This window comes from Natator depressus, chromosome 8 (assembly GCF_965152275.1).
Source record: "Natator depressus isolate rNatDep1 chromosome 8, rNatDep2.hap1, whole genome shotgun sequence".
NCBI lineage: Eukaryota > Metazoa > Chordata > Testudines > Cheloniidae > Natator > Natator depressus.
This window is the reverse complement of record NC_134241.1, coordinates 88,066,466-88,083,977: the sequence shown is the minus strand read 5'-3', so window position 1 is coordinate 88,083,977 and position 17,512 is coordinate 88,066,466. Positions and strand designations below refer to the sequence as shown.

Genomic DNA, 17,512 nt, shown 5'->3' with positions numbered 1-17,512 from the left:
TAACTCCTTGGTAAGGTGGAGGAACAATGTATGAGAATATCCCAGGATAGCTGTCAAAGCCGCACATGAAGGAGGATTATGATGTCAAGTCTCATAGCTGCTCCCTAATAGTATTCAGGAAAGGAAGGCTGACCATTGGAGGTGTCCATAATGAGCTAGATAGACATACTAGAGATGTGTGGGGAGTCTGAGTCAGTCATGAAATTGATTAGTTTTTGAGTTAGTTTTGGGTCTAAGGAGCCAGCTGAGTTGCTTGCATTCAGATTTATTTGTGACCTCTGTTTACCTTCTGTTTTCCTTTTTTTGTTTTTTATATTGCTCATTTACCCACTGAGTTCCAGTCTGGTGGAGTACCATATACCCTGCGATATTCACATAGTGTTACTAATTTTTAAAATCTAACTTAAAACATAGATGGGTTAGAAATGTTGATGCTGTCTGATGAAAACTGTTGGCCTACTCTGGAGTGTATGTTATAGCTTTCAGGTTTGCAAAAGTGTGAGTCAAGAAGGATTATAGAATCTAAGCCTTCACATGGAGCTGCAGGGGATGTTTCTCTGCTGTACCTTACAAATTGAACTATCAATGATTCATCTACCCATTATTGCATCTCCACTTCCATTATAAAGCCCTCTTTTCACATGCTTGTACTTTCTCAAAAATGTTTGTCAAACTCTCTATACTTGGTCTCAGCCAAAGGATGAAGGTTGTTAATTTTCCAACCACCACACTATATACACATTAAATATTTTGTTGTCAAATGCAAAGTCTCTGGGTCTTGTGGAAGATCCTCAAAGGCAACACTGAAAATGTAAATATCTTATAGGTTTTGATAAATCTTATGTTGATAAACCAATGATTTACTCGGTAGAAATATAAAAGAATAAATCCCAGCACTGTGTGCTTTACAAATTTATTTGAAAGGCAATGAAACCACAGGCATAACTTCCCATGATTCTTAATGCAGTCTGCTGTAGCACCTCATATCTCCTTTATCCTACCTCCTTTCATCTGTACAACTTATTACTCTAGGAAAGAGGAAATATAATTTGATTTCATGGCATATACATTCTATGTTGTCTAGTACTTGAAGCCTTTTCAATGTAGGGTCAGAGTAAGATGCATAAAACATACTGGATCAAACTCAGGCTCTGCCATTAGTAGGTGGAACTCACATAGAAGTCAATGGGATGTTGCACCTTATGTCAGGGCTGAATTTCACCCATTCAGTTTAAATAAGAGTGGGCCAAAAAAAGATTACTAGTGCTACGACAACCAGAGTGATAAGTACCTGGAGCGAAATAATGGTGCCTGTCTGTCACATTCTTCTCATATAAGTTTTGTTGTCTTAACTGAGTTCACTAACATACTGCATTAGCGTATGCCTTTGAATATAATCACTTTTAACGTTGTTGTGTGTTTTCTTATTAAAATTCAGAGCAACACATTTTCTGGAACAGTGCAATGCAGCCTTTTGTTTTCAAAATTTTAAGTAAGTTTTAACTAGTAAGGAACAACCCTTGCAGTTACAGGTGGTGTTACTAATTATGTTTAATAATTTGTCACCTAGCAGAGTGTTCTAAGTTCTATAGAAATATAAAAAACACAATCACTGCCCTAAAGAGCTTGTAATCTAAAAAAGAAAAATGAAGAATGGCAGAATGGGTACAAAATACAAGCAAAATGGTCAAGCTCATGGTTAAGGCTGCAATTTTGGCATGGAAACTTTTAGTAGATTTCACAGCAGAGGTGCAGAGATGAAATAAGTTGCAGAGAAAGGTCACCAAATAACATCGTTCTTGCTACATCAGCATGCGCATGAGTATAGTGGGGGTGCTGTAAGGTGAGTTTGAGGGGCAGCAGTTGGAGAATGAGCATGCCCAGCTCCCTGCTCCGGGCGATGCAGCCTGTAACATGGGGTCGCAGTGTCACTCAGATTTGGCCCATCCGCCCCTCTGCATCCATCTGCAGACGGGTGGATGGACCAAACCTGAGTGGTGTTGCAACGTAGTGCACAGGGTCTCAGCTGTTAGATGAGGAAGAAAATACCCTGCATTAAACTTAGAGATGGAATCATAAAATATTAAGGTTGGAAGGGACCTCATGAGGTCATCTAGTCCAGTGGTTCTCAAAGCTGGTCTGCCGCTTGTTCAGGGAAAGCCCCTAGCGGGCTGGACCGGTTTGTTTACCTGCTGCGTCTGCAGGTTCGGCCGATTGCGGCTCCCACGGGCCGCGGTTCACTGCTCCAGGCCAATGGGGGCTGTGGGAAGGGTGGCCATCACGTCCCTTGGCCTGTGCTGCTTCTCGCAGCCCGCATAGGTCCTTTTCTGCAGAAGCTGATCTCTGGATCATAACTTTTTCAGCGTTCAGGTGTGTTTTGGATCCAGGGTTTCGAGTCAGCACATTGTAGATTTTGAGCTCCAGCTGTAGAGTTCACATTTGGATCTGAACTTTCTCAAAGTGTGAATCTGGGTTTAAACTTCATAAAGTTCAAAGTTGTTCACAACTGGAGTTTCAATTTGGGTTCATCTCTGATAATCATATTTAGAGCACTTTCTAAGCATGCTCAGTGTGGTTACCCAACATCTTTCCTCAAAGCCCAATTACCATTCTGAACATGGAGTTACTCTCCAAACTGAGGTGTGGTAGTACAGGAGCAATACAGAATGGAATTGGGTGTTCAAGGGATTTTTGCTCAAGAATTGCAGTTGATTAACAACTGGACAAAATTACTAGAAACCAGGTTTCTGATTTCAGATGGATTGAGCCTGTTGACTGTGAAGGTGTTGATTTCCCCTTTCTGAGCATTTTTAGATTGTCCATTATGATACATTTATAACAACTTATAACGTTGTTTGAAAGAGAGAATGGGGAGACTATTCATGTTTGTTGTTTTTAAGAATGAATTAATCTTGGGCTCAGAGCACTGTTAATAGATGATTTAAGACCAAGAAAAATATAAAGAATTATCATTAGTTCATGATCAGTTCTCTTTACAACACAAGGGGGCGTTGCTGCACCTTTCTTCTAATACAGTAAAATTGATGCATGTGCTTTATATGTGTGGTATCACAAGATCTGCTTTTCTTCTAAAACGATAAGCCTATAGAAAAAGTTAGTAATTAGCATTGACATGCCAATAATTTAAAAAAAAAGTCTCTTCCAATAGGTGACTGAAAAATCGTTGCTTCTTATTTCTAACTTGTATTTTAAATACCCGTGTAGAGTCCTGAGAGAAATCTTGGTGCTGCTGCATTAAATGTTAATGTTCATGATTCAGAACCCTGATTCCCAACAAGCAACTTTTGTTTCAGGAGAACCTTTCCTCCCCTCACCTTTTTAGAGCTAGGCCCCAGCTTTATGTATAATGACAGGTTTGATGTTCACATTTTTTTTTTCCATTTTCTGACTGGGTTCTAGTCATTGGGGTTCTGTTAGTAGCTCTGCAGCCTTGATTGCCTCACATAGAATAGTGTGGAGTCAAACTTAGTCCCAGTGTAAAATGTCTCCGGCTTCCATTGAGCCCTAGCCCTTCAGAGAGCTTTAGTGAAAATTCAGACGCCATAGTCAGAAATTCAAAATTCAGCCCTTCCTCTGCACAAATGTTTTCACAATGTTAAGTCTAGGGGTCTAATAAGTCTAAGTTGTGGGGGGTCTCAGTCCTACGAGGTAGGAAAGAAGCAATCTTTCTCTTTGAGGAAATTCTCAAACTTGAGTTCACAGTCTGGTTCAATGACTGGAACAAGGCAGCTCAGTTTCTAGGAGACTGGATGTGTGACAGGAGGAGTGTTTTATCAGTCCACATCTTCCATTTGTCAGGGATGGCTAATCCAGTTCATATCCTGTGAAATATTATGATTATGGGCCCATAGACTCCAGAAATTGTTTGCCAAGATTATTCACTGAATTTAGCTTCAGTACTCAAACATCTTTTGTGTCTTCACAATCCTCAAAACAATAAGGTGGGAAGATTTGTTATGACTTACTCAATATGGTTAGAGTTACCTTTACACAATAGTAAGTTGGTTTGATGCTGTGGCAAAAGGAGTTTATGAAATGGAGGACTCAAAATGAAACTCTGCGTAGAAATGTAAACATAGAGGACCTTGGTCAAAGGACTCGTGTGGGTTTGCTGTAGATGATAGTTAAAGGCAATGGATGGATAGAGTACATGCTCTTTTGTCTGGATTAGGTCTAGTAGGGGACCTGGCATCAAGGACATTGAGTATAGTAAAACCTATTTGAGGTTGCAGAGTAATTGGACAAATAGAGGGTAAATGTCTGAACTAACCTGTGGTTAGTATTGAGAATGCTGAATTCTGTGGACTTCAGGACTAGTACTTTAGATTAAGGATTTTCTCAGATAAAAAATAAGAATGGCCATACTGGATAAGACCAATGATCTATCTAGCCCTTTATCCTGTCTTCCGACAGTGGCCAATACCAGGTGCTTCAGATGGAATGAACAGAACAGGCACTTGTTGAGTGATCCATCCCCTGTCATCCACTCCCAGCTTCCGGCAGTGAGAGGCTAGGGACACCGAGAGCATGGGGTTACATCCCTGACCGTCTTAGCTAATAGCCATTGTTGGACCTGTCCTCCATGAACTTATCTAGTTCTTTTTTGAACCCCGTTATAGTTTTGGCCTTCACAACATCCCATGGCAATGAGGTTCACAGGTTGACTGTATATTATGTGAAGAAATATTTCCTTCTGTTTCTTTTAAACTTGCTGCCTATTAATTCCATTGGATGATTCCTGGTTCTTGTGTTATGTGAAGGAGTAAATAACGCTCTCTTATTCATTTTCTCCACACCGTAAAATATACATTTCAGGCAGGGGACAGGAACAGATAGGGTATATCTCCACTGGAGAGTTACTTGGGCTCTTACTTTTGGGTTGCCTCTACTACCTCTCTTGTCCACACATGCAAAAACCTCTCACCTGGGTTTAGTGGTGCTTTGAACCGGCGCTGGCTGGCTCACCTTATTATTATTTAGTTATTGGCTAAAGCCCAAGTGAAGCTTTAATTCAGACTGGTAACCTGCCCATTTTGCAGTCAGGGTGTCCACTAAATCACCTTTCCGCTGATAATCCTCCTGTGCCTTCCGACAATTTCTCCTGTGAGCCCAGAGGGACAGACAAGGTCCCCACAATTCACTAGAAAAGAATCCTATAGCCCCTCAGCTTAACACAGCACAAACAACCATCAATATGTCCCCAGAAGTCCTGGTGCAGCAACAGTGAGGACACAGAAAACTTGGGTATAGCTTTTACAGTGTGGCTGCTCACACCAGGGCACCTGTCACCCAAGTTAATTCTGCAGTGAAGACATACCCATCAGTGTGCTGAAAGCAAGTGTGCGACACCAAGGATCAGTGTGTGCTTGGCACACCTATTCGCTTTAATGAGGTGTCTGATTGTCTTTGAATCAAAGACTGCCCTGATTACACCTTTCTGCATAGTGTTGGAATATGCAGGAGAAGGTGGAAGTAGGGATTAATGATGATCCATAAAGCGGCGGGGAGAGGAGTTTTTATAGGTAGGTTTTGGAAAGGCTGATTAACAGTGAGATGGAGTTTGCAAAGGAGGTTTGTACCATTTTGTGGGGCAAAGCATGTAGGCAAAGAAAAACCAAAATAATAGAGCCAGTTGAGGAAACTGATCAAAGGAGCAGTACAATTAAAGTGACACAATCAAATAATTTTGGACTCAGATTTAGAAAGAAATAGTCCAAAGAATAAATAGAGGGTATTTCTTATCTATGCTGCCAGTACAAATATTTAAAGATCCATTTTACTTAAAACAGTTCTTACTAGGTGAGTGTATAGACTTGCACATTGGAGACATTTTGCAGAGTAGACAAATCAATAAGACCTGTTCAGAAACTGCTATACCTGGATATTGTGTAATCCATATCTGTACTTGTAAAAACAACAAGAAAGTTATGGGATAGCTCATTATTAGGTGGTGGGCTTATGACACGAAAGGTGAGTCAGTCAGTCTTAATAAAGATGTTTTCACTTCATTTTCTTATTATTCATTGTAACTAGTCATATTTTTTGTAGTGACTGTTAAGTTATGACAAATATCTTCCTGGTGATTTCATAGGCATGATAGTTCACTTTTGGTGCTAATGCATATACTTCATTGCTCTGATTATCTAGCATGTTATCTGTCTGTTTATAAAAACATTTGTAAGATGTCAGTCACTCTAGTATCTAGGCAACAACTATAGAAACTCACACAAAATTCCAGAAAGGACTTTGTTCTCTACACCTAGATCAGCCTCTGGTTTTGGTGGAGGCAGAACCCAGGGTCAAAGGACTGCATTGAACAGAAGGCTGAAGGTCTTTGGTTGTCTGATTTTTTTGTTTTGTTTTTGTTTTTTCCCCTCTCTTTTAATTTGATTAGAGGTCTGGGTAACTTAACCCTAGGGGAAAACCCTGGTTGAGTGTTATCTGTATTTTGTTTCTACAGAGCCATTTCATCGGTTTACACACTGTACTTAATGGGTTTGGGGTTTGTTTTTTTTTTGCGCTTTTTCTTCCATGAGAAGTGCTGCATCTCCTTTACACTATCATCGCTAAAGCCATTGTGAAAAGATGGGTCTTGCACTTTTCCTTGCACTCTTAAATTTTGCTCATTCTGATCTCCTTTTGCAAAGTATTTCAGAGTTTAGGGTTCTATGTTGAGTCTCACACTGTTCACCAGAATAGCTAAAAGAGAGCAAGATGACAAATATCCCTGTCTAATGTACTGACTTTTAAACTGAAAGGTTGTTAGGGAGTTTGTATATAGTATTGTAATGCATTTGTTAGTGTGCCAAGAAGAATTTAGTAGAAGTATTTGGATGTCACACCTAGGATATATAACTTTTTTCACTGTCTGGTAGTGGGTAGTTATCTAAGTGTGCTAACTTTAAGGGAGAGTAATGGGTAGGCTGAAATGATTCACAAGAACGTAATTCCAGTAAGGGGTTCTGAAGACATCCAAAGCCATGAGAATAAATCCGTGGCTAAAGAAAAGCAAATTTGTCTCCATGTGCTTGAAAATCTCAGCACAGTTCCAAGAACACTTCATGACTGAAATGATATGGATTTGAATGCTGAGACAGAAAGTAGTTGATCTAAGCAACTGCAGTACCTGACAATCCCAACAGGACGCCAACAAACCAAGTAGAATTCAGTGAGGGTTAATCCTGCTATATCTGATTAAGCTTTAGCAGGGATTTTAAAGTTGCCATGCATTTTATAGGACACTCTGCATTATTTACTGCACTCTTACGGGCTCTCACATGTTGACAGAGATTACAGCAGCTTTAGTATCTTTTTTTACTTTCCAAGTTTTTTTCTCATTGTTGGTTACCTGAATTGTCTTAATCTGCTTCTGTCATGACTGAAATTATACAATAGTCAATCTGCAATGTTGAGATTTTTGGCGTGGTGTAGCTCATGATGACCTATCATGGAGGTCTGTCTGTAGCCGAAATGTCAATATAGCTTTGTCAACACTGTAATTTATAAAAAAGGGTAAATTTTTATGGGAGGAGAAGGGAACAAAAGGACTGAATTGATAATTTTTAAAGTTTTTATTTTCTGCCATATTCTTTCTTGGGTTACCCTAAATTTTAGTTCCAGTATGTGTACAAAGCCCAGAATAACTACACAAAGTTGCCTTGTCATTGCTTGCCCTGTTATTGCACCAGGAGTTATACTTATTTAATATTCCCCAATACCATCTTTAACGTGTTTTATTAACATCCGTGGTTTTATGACATGAACCGTAAACAATTAACAGACAATGACTGAAAGGCAATAAAGTCAAGAAAAACTCAGCTATTTGCAAACAAAATAATATGTATATGCAGATTCTAAGGTAATATACACATGAAACTGTGTGCACAAATCATGAATGGAGTACTCAGGGGTTAGATCTTCAAACTCCCTTCTAACTTTAAAAGCCTTTTAGGCAATACATGCATAAATTTTGTCCATATTTCATAAGAGTTGTTAAATTATCTTCAGATGTCCTCGTCTATTTTTCATAACTGAAACTGCAGTAATAAATCAAGGCAAGATGAAAGAGCAAGGAGGGAAAGAATAATCTTTCCATCTTCAGTCAAAACAGCCAAAATTATTCTTTTACTCTGTAGTTTGAGACTATCTGCCTAGTTAGATTTGACATAGGGCCTGATTCTGATCTTACAACAGTTTTACACTGGTATAATTCAGTTTACTTTAGTAAAGTACCAGAGTAAATGAGCAGAGAATCAGGCCCATATAAGTGGAGTTGTGTTAATATTATCAAGTTGAGTATATATATTGGACCAATAACATGTAACATTTCGGCTGTACTTTAGGCCCATCCCAAAGCACATGAATATAATAGTCTATTATGAGCATATTTCTGAGAAGAGATCATGCTATTAGCATTAAATGTAATATAGACTGAATATATTTGGTGGGATAAAGATTCCGTAAAGCTATTTAAACTGTAATTCAAAAAGGTCTGTTGAAATACATATGGCATTAACGGCCCAATCCTGTTCAATCCTCAGTTGCTTCATGGAGTTGAAGGAAAACCACTTCAGTGGGAGTTGATGGGTTTCAGCAGTTCACTGGATTGAATTCCTACTTGAGCCAGTGATTCTTGCCATTCCTTATCAGTCAAAGAAAGCTGCAAATTTCTTATCAGGATTTAAAGCTCTTTTGAACTTTCTGGTTTTATACAGGCTTTTACCAAAATCTTAATGAATTGGCAAAATTAAGTGGTGCTCTGTGTGTCTGAATGCTATTGTTACTCATCCAGCAATGACACTTTCTCCTGCTTCGGTCACTCTGAAGCTTCTAACTTGTATTGCACATAACTTACTGTTTGCTGTCATCAGCTGCAGAACAATTTAAAGTATTACAAGCAATGGATTTCTTGACACTGCAAATGGCATTCAGGTTTATCAATGTATTTTTTCCTTGTAATCCTGTATTCCTGGTACACTGCAAATTCCCACTGACTTCAGTGGGCATTTGGGATGAAGATGGAATATAGGATCAGACCTTTAACGTATTGTCTCTGGATCTTGACCTCCATTGCTTGTAATACTTTAAATTGTTCTCCAGCTGATGACAGCAGACAGTAAGTTATGTGTGTCAGTAAAATGAGCCAATAGGATGTTGGATGGCAGAGACTAGTAAGACCACACATTCAGGAGAATACTGCATTCAGTTCTAGACACCTCCATGCCAGCAAGAAACTGATAAATTAGAATTCATTCCTGGGTGGATGGAGGAAGCTAAAATTACAAAGAGGCTGGAGGTATTGATCTGTGAAGAAAGATTAAAGGGCCTAATTATATATAGCCAGTCTGGAGAACTAAGCAGGAGGTGTGTGTCGATCATAACGGTGTACAAATAGTTGAAGAGGAGAAGAATTGTTTATGGAAGTATAAAGCTATAACTAGGACTAATGGTATAAAATAAAGATCAGAAAAATGTATGCTGACTTTTTGGGGGAAATGTTTCTAATGGTTCTAGCTGTTTAAACTGGAATAACCTCCTGGCGAAATGGTGGACGTCCCACTGTTTAGATCATTTCAAACTGAACTGTACAAGACTAGAGAATATATTTCAGAGAATAATCTTATAATGGCTGGGGGAATAGGCTAGTTGATCTAATAGGTCCTCTGATATTATGGTGATAGATGCCACAAAAAAACAACAACAACAAAAATTATTTTTGAATGTCTGATTTTTATCGATGTATTTACAGCATTTAAAATATGTAAATGTAAATACCTATAGACTTTACGTAAAGTCTAGTTTTTTCTTGTAATTATGATATCATTAGCTGCTGTAGAGCTTTAATTTGTCTGTACATAAGACTTCTAATAACACAAGTTCAATCATTCTGATTAAATACAGATCTTGTACTTCAAAAGCCTGTGCTGCAGTTCTTTGGGGCATGCACTCATCTTAAAAAAGGAGGTCAAGTATACTCTTTATAACATCTAATGCACTCTATGGGGAAAATGGTTTTTAATTACAATGCACTCTTTCTGAACAATATAAATGATAGTTTAGCTTTGAAAAGAGAATTACTATGATTACCACAAGTCTCCTTGACAACAAGCTAGATGTAGAGAATATTGAATTGTTTTAGAACGGGATACAGACTAAAAGGGTTTCATCTGTGCAGTGATTGCTTTGTTCTTTTGTGGAAATCATTCTGAAATACTATCTAACACATTGAGAGACTGCTCTATCTGAGCATTGAAGTTAATAGGAGTTGCAATAGGTCAGATCCCCTCAGGATCAGGCTGTTTGATTTTTCTTTTGCTAGACCCTCCAGTAAAGATCACTAGATGTTTTCATTCCCTCCTACTAACCTGGTAGATGAATACAATGAACTATGAAAATATGAAGACAAAATTTTAAAGGACTCTTTGCATTTATTTATTAAAAGGAAGGATTCAGGTGTTCTCTTAGGCTTATTTTCTGTTTCTAGTTAGCTTACCATGGTGAACTGCAAGAGCAAATATACTATATGAAGGCTGAAGATGTAATAGTTATGACACAGTCCCTATATGGTCTACTCTTTTACAGACCGTTTTTTTTCTGTGGGAAACAGGACCAAAGCTCTCAGAGGTAGAGAACTATTTGGATTTGATATCTCCAGACATGAAATGAGCAACTAGTCCTGGTGAGAGGGGCTGTCTAGCTTGAGAAGAGGGGAAAAAATCTTCATTTTTTTGTCATTTCAGGAGCAACATTTTTTTTAACACTTAAAAAGGTGTGAAGAGGTGGGAGGAGGAAATATGTATTAGCTAACTTGGAGATTTTTTTTCTCTTTGTTCCAGTTTCTCTACCCTCTTGAAGGAAAAGTTGTCAAGTTTCCTAAAATATGCACAAAAGAATTACAAGATGTGTTTAATTTAAATAAGAACAGAATTCTACCCATTTCTCCCTCACCGTTAAATGTTTTTACTAAAAAATTCTTCCTGTCTTCACTTGGGCAAAACTCCTATTAACTTCAGTGGGGTTTTAGCCTAAGTAAAGATGAGGTAAGGGGTCAGTGGCAGAGGCATAATTAAAACTCTAGACCTCCTGACTCTCAAACCCGTGCTCATTTCTCCAGATCACAGTGCCTGACTACCATAGGAGCTGAACTTCCACAGCTCCCATTGACTTCAGTTACAGTTGTAAATCCTAAACACTTCTAAAAATCAGGCCCAGTGTCGCTCTCTCTGGATATGCAACTAATGAGCCACTAACTGTGTAATCCTATCACCCAAAGTTTGGGTTTAAGTGTCTTTGTGCACATGATATAGGAAGACTGCTGAGAGCCAAGAACCCTTTAATGCCAACTGGGTTACATGAAAGTCCTGATTCTGGTATGTACATTTTGCTTCACCAAAGAATGCCATGTAAGGTCTTAAATGAAAGCCAGGGTCATGCTGGTCATTTAAAATAGTTAGAAATATATGTACGAGTACTATGTAAGGAGTTATGTGTATATAAACTGAAAATGTGTTTAAAGTCTGTATCAAGGCAGAGTTGACAAACAGACTTTCTGTCTGACAAGGAATGTTTATTCACATGTCTCTCTCTGTCGAGATGTAAATTAAGTGTTGTAAGCTAACATAATAGGTCTCCCATCACCCTTCTAAACTGATGCAGATGAAGGATTATAAGAATTGCAGAAAAGAACTAACAGTTAGGGAAACAGAGAGGGGGAAGAGAACATTATCTTGAAATACACTTGAAAGATTTGCTGGACTATATTTGGGGAACAAAGAAGACATCCTCTTGTTCTACACCTAGGAAGTAAACAGGCAATGCCATCATGTGCCAGCAATGCCCCTCTGCCATGTACATTGGCCAAACTGGACAGTCTCTACGTAAAAGAATAAATGGACACAAATCAGACGTCAAGTATTATAACATTCAAAAACCAGTTGGAGAACACTTCAATCTCTTTGGTCACTCGATTACAGACCTAAAAGTGGCAATTCTTCAACAAAAAAACTTCAAAAACAGACTCCAACGAGAGACTGCTGAACTGGAATTAATTTGCAAACTGGATACAATTAATTTAGGCTTGAATAAAGACTGGGAGTGGATATATCGTTACACAAAGTAAAACTCTTTCCCCTTGTTTATTTCCCCTCCTACTGTTCCTCAGACGTTCTTGTCAACTGCTGGAAATGGCCCACCTTGATTATCACTACAAAAGTGCTCCCCACACCCTGCTCTCCTGCTGGTAATAGCTCACCTTAAGTGATCACTCTGGTTACAGTGTGTATGGTAACACCCATTGTTTCATGTTCTCTGTATATATAAAATCTCCCCACTTTATTTTCCACGCATGCATCCGATGAAGTGAGCTGTAGCTCACGAAAGCTTATGCTCAAATAAATTTGTTAGTCTCTAAGGTGCCACAAGTACTCCTTTTCTTTTTGCGGATACAGACTAACATGGCTTCTACTCTGAAACCTGTCACAGTCCTGGGTATCTTGAGAACCTGCCTTTCTCTTCTTACAGTTCTCTATCTTATTCTTTACCCACCTTCCAACTTGTAGAGCAAATGAGTCAGGGGGCCATACAGATCACAGCCTCACTAGCTACACAATCCTGATTCATTCCTTGGGCACTGAATGAAGGATGGGGAATGGTGATTTGTAATGCCTCTGTCATGGGTAAGCTGTACTTTTGACCCCTTTCTGTGCCTCTCGAGTGCACCCCTCAGGTGACAGGCCTGGTATCCTGCCCCTCACTCTTGGTGAGGCATGTAGTTCTACCACTCTTAAACTGGATCTTTGGGCTGCAGCCCCTTGTTTTCAGTTGATAATCAAACAGGCCCAACTAGGTTTGACCCCTGTCAGCCCTTTTCCTCTGGGTACCAGTGAGCTGATTAAAGTGATTCAGAAGCAGCTTCTTGAAAACAAAGCAGAATTTATTCATTCATTCAAAGCTCTATATAGCACACAGAGTAAAAGGTTAAAACAGAGTCTCATATGCATATTTCGTCTCATCTGCACCTGAATCTTTCCTAGCAAGAATTTGTAAGTTTCTCTCACCTCCATCTCTGGGCTGGCACGCTGTCTCTTTCTTTCTGTGCTCCACTGTCAGCATGCTGACAACTCACTCAACCCTTCCTGCCAAAGCAAGCATCTTCAAGGTTTCAGTATACCCTTTGATCCTAGGTTTTGGTCCAGAAGAATATGCTTGGGAGAGTAACTGGACTCAGGCAGGGGGTATTCCTCTATTAATAGTTTCTCCATTGTTTTGCACCTCCCATTTCCTTTGGGGCTCTGGCTGAGGGTACAAGAAGACATATATCCCTAGAGGGAGGGAGTGTGAATTCATTCACATGTACATTATATGCCCCTCTGTGTCTGCCATCACACGGTTAGCCTGCTGCACCAGTGGGGAGGTGTCCCAGCCTCCCTCTGGTTAGGCTGCCAGAAAGTTAATCTGCTGTTGCACAGCATCAATTTCCAGACAATTGGCCACTGGGCAGTTTACCCAGGTCTGTCCTGGCCCTTGGCAGGTATAGCCCCTCAGGGGCAGCTTGGAGCAATAGCTCCCTGCTGCTTGGGTTTTCTCATTTCCCTTCCCTGGTGAGCACCCTTATGTCCCTTCGTCTGAGTCTCAGGCTTAGGCCTTGGGCTTTTTCTCAGAATCAGCCTCACTATCAACAAGCTCATCTGCCTGTGATACACAGATCTTGGGCTTCTGATCTTTTATCCACATTCTCAGACATGGGGACACACCTCATACAATTTTTCTGAACCAATGAGTTCATACAAAACATCTAGGTTAGTGATCCCCGGATCTTTTCCCCCATCTGGTTTGCCACCTCCATATTCACTGCATCTTTGTGCTTTTGCACCCCACCCCCCAAATCTTTTCGTGCAAGCCCCAGACATCAATTTAAGGAGCAGAGCTTTCTTATTCCCCAGATCTGCTCAGTGCATTTGGCTGTATGTCTCCCTGGCTTTTGCCCTAGTAAGGGGTCAGAACATTGAGCTGCTTTGCGTGGGGTGGGGGGGATGGGACACCTGATTTAAATCACAACCCTTCTCAAAGGTAATGGGGTAGGCATCAATATCCTCTGACACCTTAAATGGGGGCAACAATCTAGCATCTGTGCACCCAGCAGAATTGGCATTTAGTTTACTGGGTCATTAGGCCTTTTGTTCCTCAATTTCTCAACCTCATGCTTGTGTTCATCTGTCCAAATCAGCAAGCATCTCTCTTTCAAACTGAAGTTTCTCCATTTCCAGCTGCAGTTTTTGCCACTCCAACTCTTGACTTGAGGAAACCAGCCTGAATAGGGTCCGATTGCTGCTCCACCTGCTGCGAACTCTCCAGTTGTGGTCTACACCTGCCCCTGGGAACCTGGCCTCCTCAAATTCCTCCAGACCTGCTGGGTCTCACTGGCCTCTGTGTCCATCATCCTGTGGTCCCTTTTGTGGTGATTTGGTGGGTCCTCTTGAGTCCTTACCCTGTGCTGGGATACCATTCCTTCTCTGATTGTCAGCAAACAGCAGCTCAACCAGCTCTGAATTTTTAAGCTTTTTTGGGTCTATTCCACTTTCTTTGCAAATCTCCTTTAATCACTTTTTAGGGAGCTGTATACAACTCATTTTCTTTACCTGTCCTTTCCGTCTCTCTTCCCCAAAAGAACATAAACCACTTTCCCTCTTGCTTTACTTTTGGCAATACTTGTCTTTGCTGCTGTCACTTACTGCAAATCACACTGTCATGGTTACAAGATATACTTTAGACCTATTCAGTCCTTCTTGAGTGCACCCATCAGGTGTCACAAGTCTGTGCGGTTCTATGCTGAGTGAGTTGTAGGAAGCCAGGCCAGTCACCTGAGAGGTGCATTTGAGAGGAACTAAAAGACGTTTAAAGCACAGCTTACCCTTGAACCATAACAACCTGAAAAATTTAATGGGACAAGCAAAAGACACATTCTTGACCCCAGAGCTTTTCTTCTGCTGAATTTCAAAGGCATGCTGCAAACAAAGGTAGTATTGTAGCTTCTCATAAAAAGATCACAAGGAATCATTTATAATGAAAAGTGTTAGACAACCTAAGTATAAGGGTGACTGCTAGCTCACCCTATAAACAGTAATTATATATCTATAGAGAAGCTTCTAGGAGTTAACTGTATACTATCTGAGAGTTGTCATTAAAGTCTTTTTTGTAAACTAAAAATATACAGAAGTGTTTTGATTGCCTATATTTAGCCTTCATGTGTTGCTATCACAATTTTTAAAGCCTTTGGATCTTTTACTTGGCTGGAATATTTTCTTGTTTTATGATGACTGTAAGCCTATTGTGATACACCAAGGCCAGCTGGGTACAGCAGAGTAGTAAAAGGCAGATATACTGGCCACTGGATAAACAGTTTTCTGTTCCCTGACTGACCAGAGCAGGGGCTGCTCCAGTCTAGGATGGACACACGACTCCAAAAAGCCTGCAAAGGGTCAGTTGAAGCTGTTAGGCTAATGAGAACACCTGACTTCAATTAACCTGCAAAGAGTCAGGTGAGGCTGTTAAGCTAATGTGAACATCTGACTCTAATTGAGGCCCATCTGATACTATAAAAGGCTCACTCCAGTCAGGTTGAGGAGAGCTAGAGGAGAGGAAGTGCATCTGAAGGGCTGGGTAATGAAGACACCCTCAAACCACTGGAAAGGGAGCCCTAAGGTAAGGGTGAAGAAGGCATTAAGAGAAAGAAGCGGGGGAGCTGTGGGGAAGTGGCCCAGGGAAATGTAGCAACTCTGGCAGTGAAAGGTCGGCTGCCAACAGCTGCTGCCATTAGGGTCCCTGGGCCGGAACCTAGAGGGTGTAGAGGGTGGGCCTGGATTCCCCTCAACCCGCCACTACAGAAACATCTCCTGGGAGGGGAAGAGAGGCCCCTGTCAGGAGTGTTCTTGAATAAGACCGTAGGGACAACAGAGACTGTGGGAGTTCTCTCACCAACCTCCTTGCTGGCTTATGATGAAAAGGGCAGTAGACTGTACCCTGGCCCTAGAGAAAGAAGGGCTATGTGGAGGGTTACAGTGAGCCTCTGAGGCTAGCATAAACTGCCTGGAAGCATGGGACCCATGGGGACAAGATCAGAGCTCTGCCACACTATATAGAATAATTATGGTTTATAATGGCTGTATAGATCATTATAGAATAATTCTAAATCAATCTATTGTTTGCATTAACCATCAGTTGTTCAGGATTCTTAAATTGCTGTTTGATATACAGTATATTTTATACTTGCTCTTGGAATTTTATATGTTCTTGGTTTGTTTTTGTTTGCGTATTATAATATAAATCTGCTTATTTGTCCAACAGTAGTAGAACCTCTTTTCCTTTTGTGTGTGTGTTCCAAGCAGAGCCCATCAAATTTACTGAAAATGATCCTGAAGTTTGGTATTGTAAGATTTGCCTGAAAACAGTGAAGGCTGAACACAGAGGTGGCTGCAGGCACACAAAGGAAAGAAGTTTTAATGATTCAATTAAAGCTGTATGTCTCCAGCGAAATGGAAATGGGACAGCTTGAACTGTATCTAGAACTGGAAGAGATGCGTCAGCACCAATTAGCAAAAAGAAAATGAACCTACTGAAAAATCCTAACGTTCATATTTCATCCTCACAGCCTTCTAAAATAGAGAATATAGCAAATGCAGGTAAGCTGAATCAGAGAAGAATTTGAAACAACTAAAAATTAAGTTGAAACCATTTGCTAAGGATAACAGATTTAATCTGAGCATTTTTTTGGTAGTTACATAATCACAAGAGAATTTTTCTTTTTTACGTGGCGCTTGAATCAAAGCAGCTTTCTTCTAGTGGCTAAGCTGGGTTAACCATAGAGTACATTGCTATTCAATATATTATGTACACAAACACACACCAACACAAAACGTTAAAAGAACATTATTAAGGATGAAAAGTCAAGCATTCAAGTTAGGAAACAACAGAATTAAGGTTGCCTATGCAACATTAATTTGGTTCCCTTGTGCATATGCATTATGATTCAATCTTTCATTACGTGATCATTTATTATGTTTCCCACAGGCCTCCTGTCTCATTCGGTGCACAGCATGAAGTTGCTTTGGGGATAAATCGGGTTGTGTAGTGAAGGAGACAGGTGTCCTGCTTCATTTGTTGCATAAGTTAGAAGGTGTATAGTGAATGAGGTAGGGGACTGCAGGAAGAGAAAGGAAGGTCTCCAGGTTAATGTTGTTGAATGCTGCCCTAGAAAACTGGATTCTGTCCCAGCCTCTGCCACAGAGTTCCTATGTGCAATAACCCCTCATCTCAAAGGGATATTGGGAAAATAAATTCATGAATGTTTGTGATGCACTATGATATGGTAGTGATGAGCCTGTGGGGAAATTAATAATTCTGTCTTCAGAGCAGGGTTTAATTGTGTGCCATAAATAAGGCATTGGGCCACACATTTAATGACCAGTAGAAAGCAATACTATTATTATACATTTAT

The 17,512-nt window shown here is 40.1% G+C and overlaps 1 protein-coding gene across 3 annotated transcripts in view; it reads left to right on the top strand.

Annotated features, from left to right (window-relative positions):
• PDE4B (phosphodiesterase 4B) overlaps positions 1-17,512 on the top strand; it is a 376,497-nt gene that overhangs the window by 63,433 nt on the left and 295,552 nt on the right. The gene's annotated exons all lie outside the window — the stretch shown is intronic.